Source organism: Lygodium microphyllum, chromosome 4 (genome assembly GCF_053477565.2).
Source record: "Lygodium microphyllum isolate KBCC chromosome 4, Lygodium_microphyllum_v1.1.10, whole genome shotgun sequence".
Lineage (NCBI taxonomy): Eukaryota > Viridiplantae > Streptophyta > Polypodiopsida > Schizaeales > Lygodiaceae > Lygodium > Lygodium microphyllum.
In genome coordinates, this window is record NC_141138.1 from 142,482,468 (window position 1) to 142,501,420 (window position 18,953).

At 39.0% G+C, this 18,953-nt stretch overlaps 1 pseudogene; it reads left to right on the forward strand.

Annotated features, from left to right (window-relative positions):
• The first annotated feature begins 10,503 nt into the window (after nucleotides 1-10,503).
• LOC148037702 (inositol diphosphatase DSP1 pseudogene) lies at nucleotides 10,504-11,214 on the forward strand (annotated as a pseudogene).
• Nucleotides 11,215-18,953: the final 7,739 nt, after the last annotated feature.

Below are 18,953 nucleotides of genomic sequence, written 5' to 3' on the forward strand. Positions count from 1 at the left end.
GTTTTCACACCACAAGAATGAGCTTATCCATTCATTTTCTAGTTTTTATACATGGGGTTTGGAGTTTGGGCTTCCACTTAAGTTTGGTGTCAGTCTCTCCTATTTGAATCTTGGCCAGCCTTTCCTAGTTTATTGTACATATTAGATTACATTAATCATCAACAAAAGTGAATGAAAGCTAGTGCTTGCATTCTTGCCAAGCTACGAGCATTTCTTCTTGGTAAAAGAGAATGACACATATGAAAAGTCAATCCTGATTGTTTGGAGAAGAGCTTGCATGAATGCAGCTGAATCAAAAGTAGTTTCCAACCAGCCTGGTTGGAACTTGCACGAGTGCTATGCCGAGCTTTCAAAATAATATTACAATCAATTGTATGATTGTGAACTTTGATCGATGCCTTGTACCTTTGCTTGATTTGCATTGCTCTTTGCTTTTTATACCTTTGTCCATCTTTGCTAATTTATTCTGCCATTCTACAGCCTTTCCATTTTACAGTTAACACTTACATTTCGTGTATTATTTTCATGCCATGTTGAGTGGGTGAGGAAGAGTGAGTTGAGGGGAGATGCATTATACTTGGTATCAAAGTGACTCTTGTTTGGAGCCAAGGAGTGCTCATAGAAGGAGGAGAGAAGACCCATCACACCTAGGAGTCGAGATGTGGCTTCCCTGCATCACACCATTCAAAGCCAAGATGCAACTTCCTTATGACACACCATCCAGAGTTGAGATGCGTCTTTCCCTAAGCATACAAGCTGAAAGCTAAGCTACAATTTCCCCCTTACAACAATAAGGGGAGAAAATGTCCCCCAACAACATTGAAGAGAAGAAGAGACATGGGCATGAATGTAGAGAAGGAGATAATAGGCATGTCTACCATTTTGGACAACATTTGCAAAGGAAGGAAGAAGAGGAGGAAGCTCAAAGGAAGGCTCATGAAGAAGCTCACCTAGAATATATGAGACATTATTAAGAAAAACAATTGTCATAATATGAAAGAAGAAACAAATTGAGGTAGTAATGAATTAGTTGTTGCTTAAAACAATAAGTGAAATTAGAGAATGCTGATTGCTCATAGTGTTTTGTAGGAGATTCACAAAAGATTTCAAAATGGTGACAAACCAATTTTCATAGTGTACCAAAGGAGAAGGGAATTTCAAGTGGGGAGGAAATCAACAAGTAGCCTTTGATTTCATGAAAGAGTGTATGGAGTAAGACCCTAGTACTTAAAGTGGCAAACTTCACCAAGCCCTTTAAGATGTTAATTGATGCACCAAACAATGGCATTGTAGGAGTGTTGATGTAGAAGGGGCACCCAATTGCATATGAAGCAAAGAAGCTCATAGAGGAGGAGACTTGTTTGAGCACTCATGATAAGGAGATGTTAGTTGTAATACATTGCCTTAGGAAATGAAGGCACTATGTTCAAAACAAACACATAATGGCTTTCAAGAACAACATCTCACTGAAATGCTTCCAATCTTAATCCAAGTTGTTTGCCAACCAAGTAAGATGGCTAGACTTCCTTGTAGAGTTTGACATTAAGATCAAGCATAAGCCATGGTCCACAAACAAGATAGTAGATGGCAAAGCAAACTTGAGAAAAGTGAGTATAATTAAAAGCAACTTCCAAAATTTGGTGTGAGGAAGGCTCTAGAAAATGATAAGGAGATGCAACACTTAATAATAGAAGTGAATTCTAGGAAGACACCTCATGAAATGTGCAATGTAGAAGAAGGCAAGCTCTTTGTATGCAAGACTATACATCCCAAATAATGTGGAGTTGAAAAAGATTATCTTACATGAAGTGCACAAAAGGAAACTAGGAGGACAAGAAGAGCAAAACAAAACCTTAGAAGCATTAAGGAGATAGTTTTTTAAGCGATAAATGAAGGAGGAGATCGTTGATTATGTAAAGACTTGCCCAAGTTGCTAGATGGTGAAGGCCCCTTGCTCAAAGCCAATAGGATTGATTCAACAACCTATGCACATACCAAGTTTCCCATGGGATGTCATCAACATGGACTTCATTGTGGAACTCCCTCACTCTCATGGTTACACCATTATCTTTGTAGTGGTGGACTAATTTCCAAAGCAATCGCACCATCCTAGCCAAGACAACACAATATCAAGGAAGTAGCCCACATTTTCTTCATTCATGTCTTCTAGTTACATGGGCTGCCCTTAGCTATTGTATATAATTGGGATGGTAGATTCATGAGCAACGTGTGGAAGGAAATCTTTAGAACATCGAAAATACAGGTTAGATGAAAGTGTAGGTGGGTGTGTGTATGTGTTTTTTTGGCATGTTAGACTACTTGAACTATAACTTAGAGAGGCCATGTGCCTTTTTGAAATTAAAAAAAAATTGTAGAAGAAAATTGTGTAACTATATGTGATACATGCATGTTGCTCATGCTGGGTCAAAATGTGGCATACTTGCAATTAGTGAAGTTAGTGTGATGACCATATCTTTGAGCATGTTGATATGCTTTGGAGGGAATGAGTTTAGCCCATAACAAGTAGGACCAAAGCAGAGTGTAGGAGTTGATGCCACATTGAGATCGAAGTAGGGGTGGATATGATGCACTCAATGGGGTGAGAGGGGCAAGGAGCACATTCTTAATTAAGAGGGATGAGATATTGGACCATGAGAAGCAATATTTTGTTAGGGGAATTATCATAGGTGGAGACAAAGTGCTCCATGGTAGGAACCAATTGGTCAATAGAGGTAAATATGTTGTGGCCATCAATGTTGTATAGAGGAGTAAGAAGTTCAACTACATGTGCTTTGAAGTTGGTTGTGTTGACTATAACATAGAGGGATGGGGCAAAAATATGGCTCAATGTAGGTGTAGTGGAGAGAGTGTCATAGAAGCATCGGTTTCCAGCCACAATGTTGTATAGAGGAGTAAGAAGTTCCACTATTTGTGCTTGGCCGTTGGTTGTGTTGACTGTAACATAGGGGGATGGGGCAAAAATCTAGCTCAATGTAGGTGTAGTGGAGAGAGTGTCATAGAAGCATTGGTTTCCAAATCTTACAAGTAAAGGACATGTTGCTAGGGTTCAGGGCCCATGGTGGTGGAAGGTTGGTTGTGGAGATCCTATAGAATGAGCTCATGACCATGCTTGGTGTGATATTTAAATGAGAGTTCATCAAAGAGATGAAAGATGGGAAGGAGCTCAAGTCTTAGGGACATTAGAGGGCATGAACATATGCATGTGGAAAGCATCCCTTTGCTCGAGGGTGCAAAAGAATCAGCATATGTAAGATTAATGTTAGGCTTAGGGCCGTGATGGTTAGAGGGGAGCTCCCAAGGAGGATGAGAGTAGTGTTTGATATATTGGTGGTCTTTGCATTGGCAAGTCCCCATTGATAAGGGTTCAAAGTTGAGTGATTCATAACGAGAGGATGAGGTGTAGGAGTGGAACTAGGGATTCAACAAGGGAAGATCAATGTCTAAGGGAGGGGTCCCTAAGGAAGGGGGGGAGCGAATGAGGATGGTGGGGATGTGGGTGGGAAAGGTGGGTGAGATTGTAGAGGGGGACTTGTTTGGGGGATGGTTTTCAGGGTGGGTTACGATTGCCATTGAAGCCATAATAATCTGACAATATCTAACCTATCATTATGTGTGATATCAACAATAGAAGGCTAGGTTTTTGCTTTTGTTTACTGGGTTGTCACTAGCTTTGCCATTAATGTAGCCTCATAAGTCAGTGGACATGTGAGGATCATGATGACCATCGATGTGTGCTTGGACCTATCTAACCAAGTAGTCCATTGCCAATGTCCACATGCATTGAGCTTCCTTTCTCAACAAACACTACCATCTAAATGTTGGTTTGGTCATCATAGTCATCTATGTGGATGACTTGATTATTATAGGTAATAGTGGTAGTGGGATTGCTAATGTTAAGGACCTTTTGAAACAAAAGTTTGAAATGAAGGATCTAGATGAGTTGAGATACTTTCTTGGTATTGAGGCGATTGGATGTGCTGATGGTATATGGTTGTCCCAAAGGTAGTATGGATAGGATATATTATCCAAGTATAGTATGATTGCATGTTAGTCTCTTTCAGTACCATTGGAGCAAAATGTAAAGTTGAGTGTTGATGTTGGGGATAAGATAGAAGACCCTACTATGTTTAAGAAGTTAGTAGGGAGTTTGATCTATATGACCATCACAAGGCTAGACTTGAGCTATGATGTTGGACTTGTGAGTTAGTTTATGCATGTATCTAGGAAGCCTCATTTGGATATAGTCAAATGCATATTAAATTTTGTGGTTCACCTTGCATTATGGAATTTTTAACGAGGCAAGGAAAGATGTATAGGTGTTTGGGTACACATATGTAGATTGGGATAGTAGCAAGTTTGATAGAAGATCTTCTAGCATATTTATATTTTTCCTTAGTTGGAGTAGCAAACTTTACTGAGTACAAAGGTGCTACTAAGGTAGAATATGTAGTGGTATAGTTGCAAAAGTTATTGGGTGTATAGGGAGATTGTCAAGTTTTCATTCACTATGACAATATGAGTAGTGTATAGTTAGTTAGGAACCTATTATTTCATGCTAGGACAAAACACATTGAGATGCATTATCATTTAATGAGAGAGAAGGTACTTGCAGGACTTGTAATAAAGCATAAGTCACTTTAGTCTAGAGTAGGTTAGGGATTAAGTATAAAAGGTGGAGAAGCAACATGTGAGGCATCTTTTTGCCATTTTACAAACATATCTTATTTGAGGTCTCAACCTCCCACCATCTAAGAGGGTGAATACTCTTGGCCACCATAGCTTGGGGTGCATACCTTGCTGTAGCCTCTCATCATTTGATTCTCAACCAATATTTGTAATACCATTTCTTGCCAAGCTACCTTGGCTATAGCTTCCTGGCATTTTGTGTCTATTTCTTATATTTTCAGTTTAAAAGCTTGTTGTGGAATTTAGCTTTATTACATTGAATTTGGAAGAAATCATTTCCCCTACTTTGGCTACTTGTGCAACTGAAAATGAATAGCATTGAGCCACCATTTTTCTATGCATTTGGAGCAGCTATGCAGGAACAAGTACACTATGCAAACCAATAGCATGCTTATCATGAAGATTATGAAGAATATGCAAGGTATGGACATCAATCACATGATCAACAACATTATGAGCCACAATCTTCTTGTCATGGATATTATGAACAACAGTATGACTATGATCGGAAGTTGTATTATGACAGTGAGTACAACGAGCATTGGTATGACCAACAACATGCATATGATAGTGATGAGAACACTATTGAGTTGCAGCATAGAAATAATGATCATAATATTTTTGGATAGCAACAACATGTCAATCATTATGTTTATGGTCAACCCCAAAAGAAAGGACACCCTTGCAATCATTTTGAACACTCTTCCATGAATGAGAATCATGTGGGAAGGCCACAAGGAATTGAGAAAGGTTTCAACTCTTTTGATATGCATTCAAATGGACAGTCATACATGAATGGGCAGCAACATGTATATGATCATGATTCTGGTTATGAGTAGCTGCAATCAAATGCTCCTACAAAAATTCAGCCTTATGCAGTAAACCATGGACATAAAGCTCATGGTTATGGTTATCATTTGATAGATGGGAAAAATGTCCGTTAATTTTCTTTTAGTGGTGTACATGGCATGTACTTGTCAAGTCGTATATTAGATAGCATAACTTCCAAGGGCCTATGTTATAAATGCAAGGAGAAGAACACTCTTGGGCATGACAATGTATGCAAGGCAAAGCATATTAACGTATCAGTTGTTCTTGAGTTCCATACTCCTCATGGCATTGGAAGAAAGTTTATTCCTCATCAACAAGTGATGGAAATGCAAAGGCAAGTGATATGCTACAAGTGTAATGAGCATTGGTTACCTCATCATGAGGGTTATTGCAGGAATAAACATTTTGCTATAGCGCTTGTCTTGGAAGACCCAATGGAAGATGTATATGTTGGGCAAGGACATAACAGTCATGGGCAATAAGAAGATGTATATGTTGGGCAAGGACATAACAGTCATGGGCAACAAGAAGATGATGCCTATGCTGAAAATCAGGCTAAAGATGTGACTAGGCAGCAAGGGCAAATTGCTCTAAATGCCATACATGTAACACATGTAGTTAATGAGCAATTATGTATAGAAGAACAAGAAGAAGAGAATGTTTTTAGTGACCAAGATGAAGAACCAAGAGATGCAACTGTAAATGAAGAACAAGAGCATGTAAATGTCAATGAGGATCAAGAGGACTATGTAGTCAACCAAGATGATGCATATGACAATGAATCTAATGCTGAAGATGAAAGGGCTGAAGAAGATTCAATTGACCAAACAAGCATTGAGGATATGAAATCATTACATGATGATTTTTAGCAGCTCATACCTCACGTAGATGATGAATTTTAGCAGCCTATTGATTATGATAATGATTTAGCAAGCTTTCTTCATGATTATGGGGATGATACCTTGGATTATGGAGGTGTTGACGATAATGCTGGTGATTTTTCATTCCCATATGATCCAGGGATTTACATGAATGCATCTATGGATTATGGACATAATTTATCATATCCTTTTGATCTTGGAGGTGATAATAACTTTTATGCAGAATACCTCACTTATGAAAGCTTTGATGATGGTTTATCATTTTATTTGGGAGACAGCTTGTTGTATAGAAATTCTGTCATGAATTAAATTGCCCTGACGCAATCAAAATATGAGTTTGAGGGTATAGGTTGATGCCTTGGGTTACGTATTTTGTATCTATATCTCAAACACTGAATTTGGACACTTCAGCCAGAAGTTATGGGCATTTTTACTTCAGCTACCCTATTCAGCCCTGCTCTTTGTTTCATGACAGTTACTCCTATCCTATGAAGACCATTTATTGAAGATCAACGTTTGGAGTTTATAATGGATTATGCATCCTCTACTCTACCTTCTCACTTGTTTCCATCCTTGTACTCAATGTAATTTCAGCTTCGAGGACAAAGCTCTTTTAGGCCGGGATGGCTTGTTATAAAGCATAAGTCACTTTAGTCTAGAGTAGGTTAGGGATTAAGTGTAAAAGGTGGAGATGTAACATGTGAGGCATCTTTTTGCCATTTTACAAACATATCTTGTTTGAGGTCTCAACCTCCCACCATCTAAGAGGGTGAATACTCTTGGCCACCATAGCTTGGGGTGAATACCTTGATGTAGCCTCTCATCATTTGATTCTCAACCAATATTGGTAATACCATTTCTTGCCAAGCTACCTTGGCTATGGCTTCTTGGCATTTTATGTCTATTTCTTGTATTTTCAGTTTAAAATCTTGCTGTGGAATTTAGCTTTATTACATAGGAGGGGTTAACTTGGGATACATTAGCACACAAGATTAAATATCTGACATTTTCATAAAAGCCATTGGGTGTAGAGAAGCTTCGAGGATTTTGAAGCTTACTTGGAGTGGCAGAGATGCATTTGAGGTTAAGGGGGAGTATAGAGATGGCAAGCTTAATAGGTGCACATATTGATGATGGATCACCTAGTTAGATGGGTCCGCACATCTACACTTAGCACATTAGTAGTCATTTTTATCCTCACATGTCCACTAACTTATTGATCATTATATTTGGTTAGTTACACCTACTTACAACTGGCATAGTTATAGTGCCATTCGATTAGTATAGCCAATTATACATTATTTGACTGAGTAGGTCACTTTTCTTTATGTTGTATCTTATCTATACTTTGTATACATTGCATTGTGGGAGGAAGAATGAAGAAAATCGACAAGAAAACATTTTGGAATCCATCTCTCTTCTTGTGTTCTTGAGTGAGCTTCCTCTTGTGTGTATTGTGTGTGTTCAGCATGGCAGCTCAAGCATCCTTGCCCCCCCGGCCCCCCCACGTGGTTCGTGAAGACAAAGTTAAGATGGCAAAAAGAAGTTTAATTCATTATGAGATGTGCCATTAAGTTTAGGAAGCTAGGTAGGGTTGTATCCATGCCTAAATTGTGGATAAATTTGATGATGACTTGAGGAAAATTATATTCAATAAAGTCTTGCAAGCTAGCTGGGGCCATGACAAGCATTTCAATCTCTTCAACTACAAAGGTATCAACTTCATTCTCGTCTTCGAGGAAAGCTAAGTAATTTTCAAGTTGCTCATTTTTGGTCATTTGGTCAAGTGTTTTATCCTACTGGTCTAGTAGAGTGTTATATAAATCGATCTCCAAGGATAGAAAAGAGATTGAAGGAGTTTATCAAATACTATCTTAGGAAAAGAATTGGAGTAGTGCTATGGGTAAGGATACAAAAGTGTGTGGTAGTGTACAAAGAAAGCCCAACTTTGGGGGCAGGGTGGCTTGTTAGGCAAGGATCAAAATTGGGTAAGGCTACTTGTGGAGAAGGTATTGATGGGGCCACTTGATGGTGCAAGCAAGTGTGTTAGGATAGTATAACCAACTAGGTGAAGTTTGGAAAGTAAGTAAAATCTGTAGATGATTGTCATTGATAAGTTCCAATAGGCATTTGAAGCAGGAAGCAATGTTTTCCAAAAGGAACCTAGTCATGTTTTTTGGATCAATTATAGTGAGACAAACTTTGATCTCTACAAGTTTTGCAAGGTAATCAACATAGTAATGGCCTAATAAAGTCAATCTCCCATTTTTTGAAAGGTTATTTGGGGAGTGCTTCCATCCTGTCATTAGTTTATGGGGTCTCCAATCATTGGTATTCATCATAGTGCATATAGAAGCATCATTCTTAGCAAGGGCAGCCACCAGAGTTGTGATTGTAGTACCTTGCAAACTGCAGTAGTAGCATTAAAGTATCCATTGATAATGCTTGCATATGCCTCTCGAAGGACCAAGAGGCAATCAAATTCACATACACAAAATAAGAGGCAATCAAATTTATGTACACAAGACAAGAGGATTCCATCTCTACCTCATTTGTATGAATGGCCAATGATAATTTGATACATGTGTAGTTTGATCAAATGACTCTCAAATGTTGCTATTCTAACCAACCCTCCTCTAAGATTGGAGAGGAATAAGTGGGCATCATCAACTGTTGTAGCCAATTCTCTATGGGGGGTGAGGGGAAACATGCAGTAGTGAAGCTAAGGGAAAGTTGAATTATGTCCACTAGGTTGCAACGCAAAGGATTACCCTCATAACAAACTTTGATGTATCGATGTGCACATACAAGTGAACGTGCAAGTTAGGGCTCTTCAAGATAGGTACACTTGGCACGACAACTTTTAAGATCTTGTAGGCCGCTTGATGGCATTCAAAAGTCCATTAAGTTGATTAATAGCTTGTGCAATGGAGGTGCTAGGGAGGCCGAGTTGATGATGAACCCTATATAACAGCTAGAGTGCCCCATGAAAGGTTGAACTTGTTTATAGTTTATAAGATGTGGATGATAGAAAACTTTGATTTTCAATATATCAATGGACATTCCATTGTGAGAAACTGTATATCCTAGGATCGACCGTGGTGTACCCAAGATTGTCACTTTAGGGGATTGCATTTAGCAAAAGTCCTCATAAAGTGGTCCTTGCAATATGACATCTTTAAGGGAAGGGGTTGTTGGGGCGAGAACCATGTACATTGTATGTGCAGTTGTAATTGGTAGAGATCTTGTCACATGACTAAGTCCCTCTTAGTGGAAGAGAGGTGAATGGAGGGGGAGTGAGGATCATAATGGAAGGGGGGAGGCGATCCATTTCGATTCCATGTCGTGTGAGGAAGAAGGACACCTATACTATAATGGTAGTTTCTCATGGGTTAGGCCCCACACTATGTAAATACGCTCACTTTCTCTCTCTTTACTAATACAACTTCATGCAATATTTATTTTTAAAAAACGAACACTAGGATAAGGGGTTTTCTCAAGAGTCCAAAGGTTTTTGAGGAAAATCAGCACAGCCGGTCATGCGACCTGGAGGAGTGTCCAAATTTCCGGAGACAACCCCTCCTCAAAAACCTCCACACGAAGAAGAAACAAGTGTACATTGTGGCTTCAAAACGAGGTGAGGTGCGAAGGCGCCGTTAAAACGTGTGGACCCCACTTTGAAAAACTCCGGCTCCCGAGTCCGACTCTCTTTCATATCTTCGTCTGGCGTCGCTTTTTGGCACAAGTACGCGCAGAAAGGCCTTGGAAAGCAAGGCACTATAAAAGGTCGAATCGAGAAAAGAACTGGTCTCGCCAGCTCATTTACGAAGAAAAGCAGAAGCAGAAGAGGAGGAAGAAGTAGCAGCAGCTTGCAGGAGTAGTTGTTGCCCGTTGCAGGACAGGCTGCATCAGCAGCAGAGAAGGGAACCGGCTAATCAGAAACAGACAATCCATCCCCTCCCACACACGGCACACCTGGTAACCCGCTTCCATTACACCACCTAGTTATGTCCTGATCGGCTTGCATTCCTGACAAGGCCAGCAGCTGGACGACCTCCAGCGGGTCTCGCTGAATTATCACACGATGCATGAAGAAGAAAAGATCGAGGGAGCTGCATCAATGACCTTGACAGGACAGCTCCAAAGCAGTGCAGCAAGGTCCGGTGATCTGTCCAACAGTACGATCAGCGCCGCTGCAGGTCCGATTGATAACAATCATCTGATGCAGGTGATGATGATGATGATGATCCCATCATTCCCAGCCCCATTGATGAACTTGTCCATGGTGGAGCAGGGCGTGTTCCGGTCGGCGTACCCGGACGAGCCTGATCGCTGCCTCCCGTTCATGGCGCACGCCCTGCGCCTGCGCTCCGTGGTGTGCCTGTGTGCGGAGCGGCCCTACCCGCCCTCTCACGTGGACTTCCTCAAGCACCACGACATCCGCCTGTTCCACTTGGGCATCCAGGGGACCAAGAAGCTGCTGCAGCACTCTTCTGATGGATATCAGCATTGCTCCGCCATGGCCGCCGACGCCATGCGAGCTGCCGTCGACGTCTTGCTGGACGAGAGGAACCACCCCGTCCTGGTGCACTGCAAGAACGGCAAACATCGCACAGGGTGCGTGGTGGGCCTGCTCAGGAAGGCGCGCGGCTTCCCTCTCGCCTCCATCCTGGAGGAGTACCGCCGATTTGCAGGAAGCAAGGCCAGGGCCTCTGACCTGCAACTCATCGAGCATTTCGACATGGCTAGCTCTGGCGCCCTAACAGCTCCTGCAGTACATACACGACGATCATGATTATACCACAAAACATTGTAAAGAAGACCACAAAGCTCATGATATCAATTGTCCATGAAGACGAAGGCAGCTGTGCCTGTACAGAGGAGGCCGACTAAATAGAAAGCTCATATAAATGATCAACCATGAACATGTCTATGCCTGCCAATTAACTTAGTTGATCATGAAGATGCCTCATTAGCTGCAGATTAATTGCAAATCTCAGCTTTCTTCGATGTACCCTACTTGGAAAGCACCGAAATCATTCATCAAAATATTGCTGGCTGCAGGCCGCAAATATTTGGGTGCATGTAATATCATGAATGTGTAAAGACTGTGTCCCTTGCAAAGTGCAATGCTGTCTTCCTCCTGACCTCCTTTCATTAATAATTTCGAGGTATGATTCATAAGCCTCAACTGATCATGTGTACAAAGAAACCCAAGTGATCACAAGTGTACAAAGAAACTCTTGCAAGGAATAGTACCACGTACCATGGGGGTAAAATGTCCCTTGCAAGGTCTAATACCAACTACATTCTTACCTCTTTTCAAATTATTCCAAAGGCTATATCACTTGTCATGTGTATGATAGATACCATGGAGGTAAATTAATGTTCCATACAAGGCACAATATCAACTTCTTTCCTACTTCCTTTCATTTACCATTCCAAGCTATGTTTCAAACTCAAGTGATCATAAGTGCACACATGCCAAAGAAACTCTTGATCACTTTTATTGATATGTATAATAAATATTTATTGACAAAGAAGCAAGCTCTTAGTTACCCATCACTCCCTCATCATTGCACATAATTAAGCCAAGTACACACATTGAAGCTCACATCCCTCAAGATAGGCCACCTTGGTATGATCTATAAGCAAGGTCTCTATGAGATCGCTATCCTTACTTCATAAAATTTCAACTCTCCTTGTGCTAACAAAAATTGGAGAAGCCAGTAATGGCAAGTAGGTAGATTAGTTTTATATGCTCAAACATTTAAGAAGATGTGAAAGTATGGACTTTATATCGATATTTAAATTTTATAGGTTATTAAGCTTGGGAAGAAGTGAAAACCATATTCCAATTATACCCCCTTGAAGAAGATTCTTTATTTCTATATTCCAACACAAAAGCACAAGCATGCATGCGCCCACATGCACACTCATGTATGTACTCATACAGACATGCACACACACAGTGAGTTATATCACGTGTATACATTAACTATTGCATTGCTTGTTTTACCATGAGCTCTTTCATTTCGAAGCTTTATTAATTCTCACCAATAACATGCATTTACAATATTTTGAAATGTTATTACCATTTTCAAGTAGTTCAATGTGATCAATGGATAATTAGCATGCCATATTCTCACGTAGGGTCCATCCATAGGTCAGCTGATGCAAGAGTAATGTTTAAACTCATGTGTGATATGTAAAATGTTTTGTTCGTACCAAGCAAGTAAATTGATCTCACAAAGAACTTAATAAAGGTAGACAACAATACTCATATGGTTGTGAACATAAGTTGATTTTGGCCTATAAGCAAAAATACTCCATGTACTAATTGCATTGAAAATAAATGAAATTATCAAGAGAGGATTTTGTAAGAATTAACATCAAATTATTGTAACCATTAACAATATAGTGGAAAGAGAGATATGAGAGTGCATAAGTAGACAAAGACACAATTATAACAACTTGAAACTTGATTAAGAAGTTGTAAAATGAATTTGATCAATTATTTATGTTCCACATATGTAGGGTGTGAATTCATAACTTCAGGCTTTTCATTAAACGCTTATTACTCTTTTGGTATCTAGTTTGAAAGAAAACTGGTGTAGCTAAGGTAAGGGTATGTGCAATTAGTATTATAGATAGATTTTCTTAGTGAGGCATACAAGTATTGTATATCATCTAATATTTGGTTGTGTTACAACTAATTTTTTTTTGGACTCAATCTTTGGTGGCACTTACATAACAACATGAGAGGGGGAATAAGGAGAAGTAAGGCAAGACCAAGTTATAAAAAAGTTTGCTAAGAAGCCTTTTTTTAAATCATAAGGGCTTACTACTAGTTAGACTATAGAGATGATGAAGGTGGTATTATTACTCTTCAGATTGATAACAATAATGATGATCCTAACTCTGATCTCATGATTCTATCCTACACCTAATACTTCATCCCTAAGAGCCACAAAATGACATCTATGCTTTTAAAAAGTTAATTTGAGAAATTTCATAATTTTCAAGGATTGGAACAAGATAATCAAATCTAATTATAATAGACAATGATATATGATCCATGAGGAGGATGTCATCTTTACCTTTAAATTCCTACTTGACCATAGATCAAAGGGGATTCCACTACCCTTTAGGATGAACGTTTCTTTGCTTATAGAAAGTGCTCAAGAGAGAGAGGGTACATTCAAAAGGTTGAGTGGAAATGGTATGAAAATGCTTTGAGATACTATGATTCTATTGTCAGGTGGATCCATGCTATTCATGATATATGTTAGTATCTAAAAACATAGCAAGACGGGTTTAGTGTTGTTGTTCAATAGGGCAAATTTTAGAGACAAAACAACCCATGAAAGAATTTGATTAATCTCTTAATCACATCCTAAACAAATAAAAATGGAAAAACAAGGTCACCTCATTAATTGTTTGTTTTCCTCTAATTTTACCTCCACATTAGTGTGAAATAATTAATGCTGACAATGTGAGTTCCAAATCACCAAGATGACACAAATAATGCAAGGAGGAGGTAAAATATTTGCAAAATGTGAGATAATTAGTGAAATATCTTTAAAAGGATCATATCAAATAACATAGGCCATGCTATTTGAGTTATCACCATGCAATGTGTATATGTAAGATTGGGTGCCTTAATCAATGGAGACCAAAATCAAATGACAATAATAAGATGTATCTTTAGAAATTCAAGAGCAAGTTAAGAGAAAATTTTATTATGAGAGTCTTGATTTGAGTCTGTTGGGGAAGCAAAATAGAAGATTAAGCCAAATAATGCTCCCTAAAGCATGTGGATGATGACTAGGATTTGAAAAATGGATTATAGAGCTACTTTCACAAGTAGTTGTTGTGAGAGTAGGCAATGGAAGAAGGAACCAAAAACAAAAAGAGAAGGAGATAGTAGGAAGATGAAGGAAGAAAGAAATTTGCATTGACTAAAATAAATGCGGGAGGTGGAGCCTTCCTATTTGTTAGAGTACAGAGATGATGAATGCATTATTATTACTCTTCAAATTGATAATAAGCATGAGATCCTAACTATGCTCTCATGACTTTATCTACCTAATGCTTCATTCCCAAGAGCCATAAAATGACATCTATGCTTTGAAAAAGTTAGATTTGAGAAATTTAATCCTTTTTAAGGTTTGGAATATGATAGCTAAGTCCAATTTTCATAGATAATGATGTACGATCCATGATGAGTATATCACCTTCACTTTTAATTTCCTACTTGACCACAGATGAAAGGGGGTTCCACCACCCTTTCGGATGAATGTTTCTTTCCTTATAGAACATGCTCAAGTTTAGAGAAAGGGTACATTGAAAGGGTTGAGTGGAAACAATATGAAAGTGCTTTGAGATACTATGATTATATTGTCAGGTGGGTCCATGCTATTCACAATGTTGGGTATCTAAGAATATGGCAAGAGAAGGTTAGGGTTTTTGTTTACAAGGGCCAATGTAGAGAAAAATGAGCAGTGAGAGAATTTGATTTATTTCTTAATCACAGCACATGAAGGGTGATGGTGGGGGGTGAGTCAAAGATAAAGAACCACTTGTAACATAAAAACCATTAATCAAATCCTATGAGGTCATAGGTTCATTGAAGATTACATCCCTACTCACCTTGGTCTTGTGAGTCTTCGGGTCATAGAATAGATAGCCCTTCGTTGGTTGTATGGTAAACAACAAAGATAAGCTTCTTTGACTTGGGATTGAATTTGATCCATCTTTTGTCCTTGCCCATGTGGACATATGCCTTGTGTCTAATGATGTGAAAGTGGGAAACTGAAGGCTTCCTCCCAAAGAAATCCTAGTAGGGAGTCATACCCAGCAATGTCAAAGTATGTGACCTATTGCAAAGATGTACCGTAGTAGCCATTGCCTCACCCCATAAGGTATAGCGAAGGCTCCTTTGCTCCAATATGGATCAGGCCATCCCAAGCATGGACCGATTGCATGCTCCACCACACCATTCTTAGATGGTGTGTTCAGATAGGAATATTCCATTCGAATACCATATCCCTTGCAAAACTTAGAAAATAGGTTAGAATAAAACTCGTTGCCATGATTTGCTCAGACACTTAAAACTTTGAAGGAGCTTTGCTTTTCTAGAAACACCTTCCACTTGTAGAAGTGGGAGTACGCCTTGCTCTTGTACTCCAAGAAATAGTGTTACACATAACATCTAAAGTCATCAACATTCATCATAAGGCACTTGGCCTTCCCAAGAGAGGCCATGTCCATAGTCCACAAAGATTTGTGTGAACCAACTCAAGTAGAGTAGATGCCTTCCAAGTAGTAGCTTGTGGATGAGGCTACTTGTGTCACTTGCCCCTCAAGCAGCCAGGGAAAATAGTGTGTATGGGAGAGAAATCTAGAAGTCTCTCCATCATCTTCCACCTAGAAGCCTGTATAATAGCATCAATATTCAAATGCCCATAATAAACATAGCAAAGCAATCCAAGCTCATGGAAAGATTGCACAACAAGGAATGTGAGTGTCTAGAGTCCCCCCTCATGTGTACTTGTCCAAAGAGCAACCCATGAAATTTTTTTCCTCCAATGTGACTACATCATGGGTAAAGATGACTCGGGTACCTAGCTGTGCAAGACCATAAATAGATAAAAGGTTGAAGCCCAAACCTGGTACATAGAGGACTTTGGCCAAAGAAGAATGCCTATTGGGCAAGAACGGAAAGGTCTCCACTCCATGTAAGGGGACTAAAGAGTTGTCACCGATGGTGATGGTTTCCCCTCTAGATCTCATGTCTTGAGGCCAATCCTAGTGGTAAGTCATGTGGGAAGAGGCCCTACTATCTATGAGCTCGGGGGGGGGGGGGTCACTCATGAATATATGTATATATAACGTGAGTTCAAAATAATGGGTTTTTAAAACACTATTTTTTTACATTTTTTACATACAGAAGGGTGTCGTATAAAGGGGTTACTTACAAATTGAATAGAAAAGGATTGTGTTTTATTCAAGAAAAATTCACAGATTAGGATATTTATAAATAGGCCATGAACACACATTATATAGAGAATATATATATAGTGAACCCCCCAAGTCTACGAGCCAAGGCTTCTCCTCCATTGAAAAAGCAAGTGCCATATCCTCCATCTCAAACAAGTGTACAACGATAGACTCTATGGTGGCAAGTGTGGCCTTCAAATCGTTGGACCCCTCCTTAGGCTTCAAATGGGGGTATTTCTGCTAGCACTTCTCCTCAAGATGAATGCCCTTCCCACAGTGAGGGCACTTGGGCTTTTTCTTCTCATCCTTGAAATCATCCTTCTTATCCTCCTATTTCTTAGCCTAGGGCTTCCCCTTCTTCTTCACTCCCCTTGAACTTGTAGTAAAAGCCTTCGTCGAGCTGGATCCGCTTGCCCCCACCTCTCTAAGATACTCATCACGCTCCAAGAAAAGTGGTGAAACCTCCTTCCAAAGAAGCTTTTGTCAAGTACTTGATGTCAGAAAGCTAGTGTAGAAAACATCATACCTAGGAGGTGGCAGCTAAGTCAATAGAATCATTGCCATATTCTTTGAAGATATCATCCTCTCGAGGGTAGAAGCTCATCCTGGATATCCTCTAGTTTGTTGATGTGATCCTTCATAGAAGGAGAGTTATCAACACTAAGCATCCAAAGCTTCTTCTTCAAGGAGATATTGTGGGCAAACATCTTCTGATGGTAAAAAGACACAAGCTTCTTCCACACCTCCATTGTAGTCTTCAATCTATGAACATGAACCAAGATAGAATCTTGTAAACTCATAAAGAGAAATGATTGGGCTCGAGAGTCGAGCCAATCCCAAAGGGCTACATGACCATTGATGTTCCATGTGCGAGATTTTCCACGAGATGGGAAATTGGGAGAGAAATAAACTTGTAAAGGTCGAAGATGTCGAGAATGCACTCCACCTTACATGACCATAGAGAATAGTTGAAACTAGTCTTCTTTGGGCAAAGAAGGGAGTAGGGCACCTGTACTATGGGTGCCATGTAAGGCATCTTTAGGCCAATATACCAAGCCTTATTGAGGAGTTCAAATAGAGGACTTAAAACTCTTACATTAGCATGATTTAGTTACAAGTGGTAACTTCCAATGCAAAGTTATATATCTCTCCTTTTCTTTTCTATCTTGTATGACATGAGGTAAACTCATTGTTGGTTTTATATCTCTCTCTTTGTCTTTTCTATGTGATAGCCCATCACAATATCATCAAAGTTTTAATATCCTCATAAAGAAATACAATACAAAAATGATTAGTAGAATCAAATTTGACTTGAAATAAAAGAGGAGTATTTGATAAACCATCTAAAGTTTGAAGCAATTTAATAATAGATTTTGTATTACCTCAATGTCTTAATTATTTAAAAAAGATAAGATTCCAATCTCTATTGTCCATGATAGCATAATTGCAAGCATACAAAATAAATTAAAACTTAATAATGGTAAGCAAATAGATAGTGGATACTTAATATTCAAACGATTTATTCTTCATCAACAAGTAAAGATACCAAATCATCTACTTCCTTAATCTCATCTTGTTCATTATCCATTTGTAGTTCATTCTCATCCCCACTCCCAATTCCTTCTACTATAACCTTATGGCTTTGTGTTATATTTTTCTTAATGGTAACATAAGATGTTGTAGAGATGCAACAACAAAGGGATTTTCCAAGATGCACATATTGGAGAATAAATATACTAAGTCATTGGCTCTAGATACTTTCAATCTATTCCTATGCTTTGAGTGCATGACTAGACTAATTTTGTTTGCAATGATTAGATAAAGTATGAACACGTAATAGCAATATAGTAGTTATGTATTGAAGCTTGGGAGTCATAGAAACCAACAAACTCTTTGCTACATCAATTTTGCAAAGAATCCCCACACATCCCTTCCCTACGAGCATATTTTACTCATTGCAAGCATGTCTCCTTTCCTTGATTGCATGGCAACAATTGGTCACATGTCTTTCTAAAATTTGACATACTCTCTTTATTTTGTGATTGTTGGAAGACTGGGAGCTTTGAATTAAGGAAAGACATTGCGCCATGTAATGGATTATGTATACTTGTCTAGCATGATTTTGCAAATCTTATGATGGTTGCCCTTTTAGGTGACATGGAAGAGGTGAGCTCCTTTGTTTTCTAAGTGCTTTATGGGTGTGTCCTTAAATCTATCCCATGATAAAAATTTCCTTGTCAACCACACATAATATAAGCACAAATGATTTAATCAACTCAATGATTCTTTTCACTTTTGGAAAAATATACTAGTTGAATATCTTTGACATATTTTTTTGTGCCATCAACATTTTTAGGATTCTTAGGAGGCCAAATGTGAGAATCTATGTGCAATGGTTTCTTGAAGTGCATCTCTCACCTCTTTCAATCTTCAAGTCAACTATATAAGTGGTTGCAAAATATGTCAACTTGAATATGTGTAACTATGTGTAGCACCTTTTACCTCATTTAACTTATCAACTTTAGATGCCAT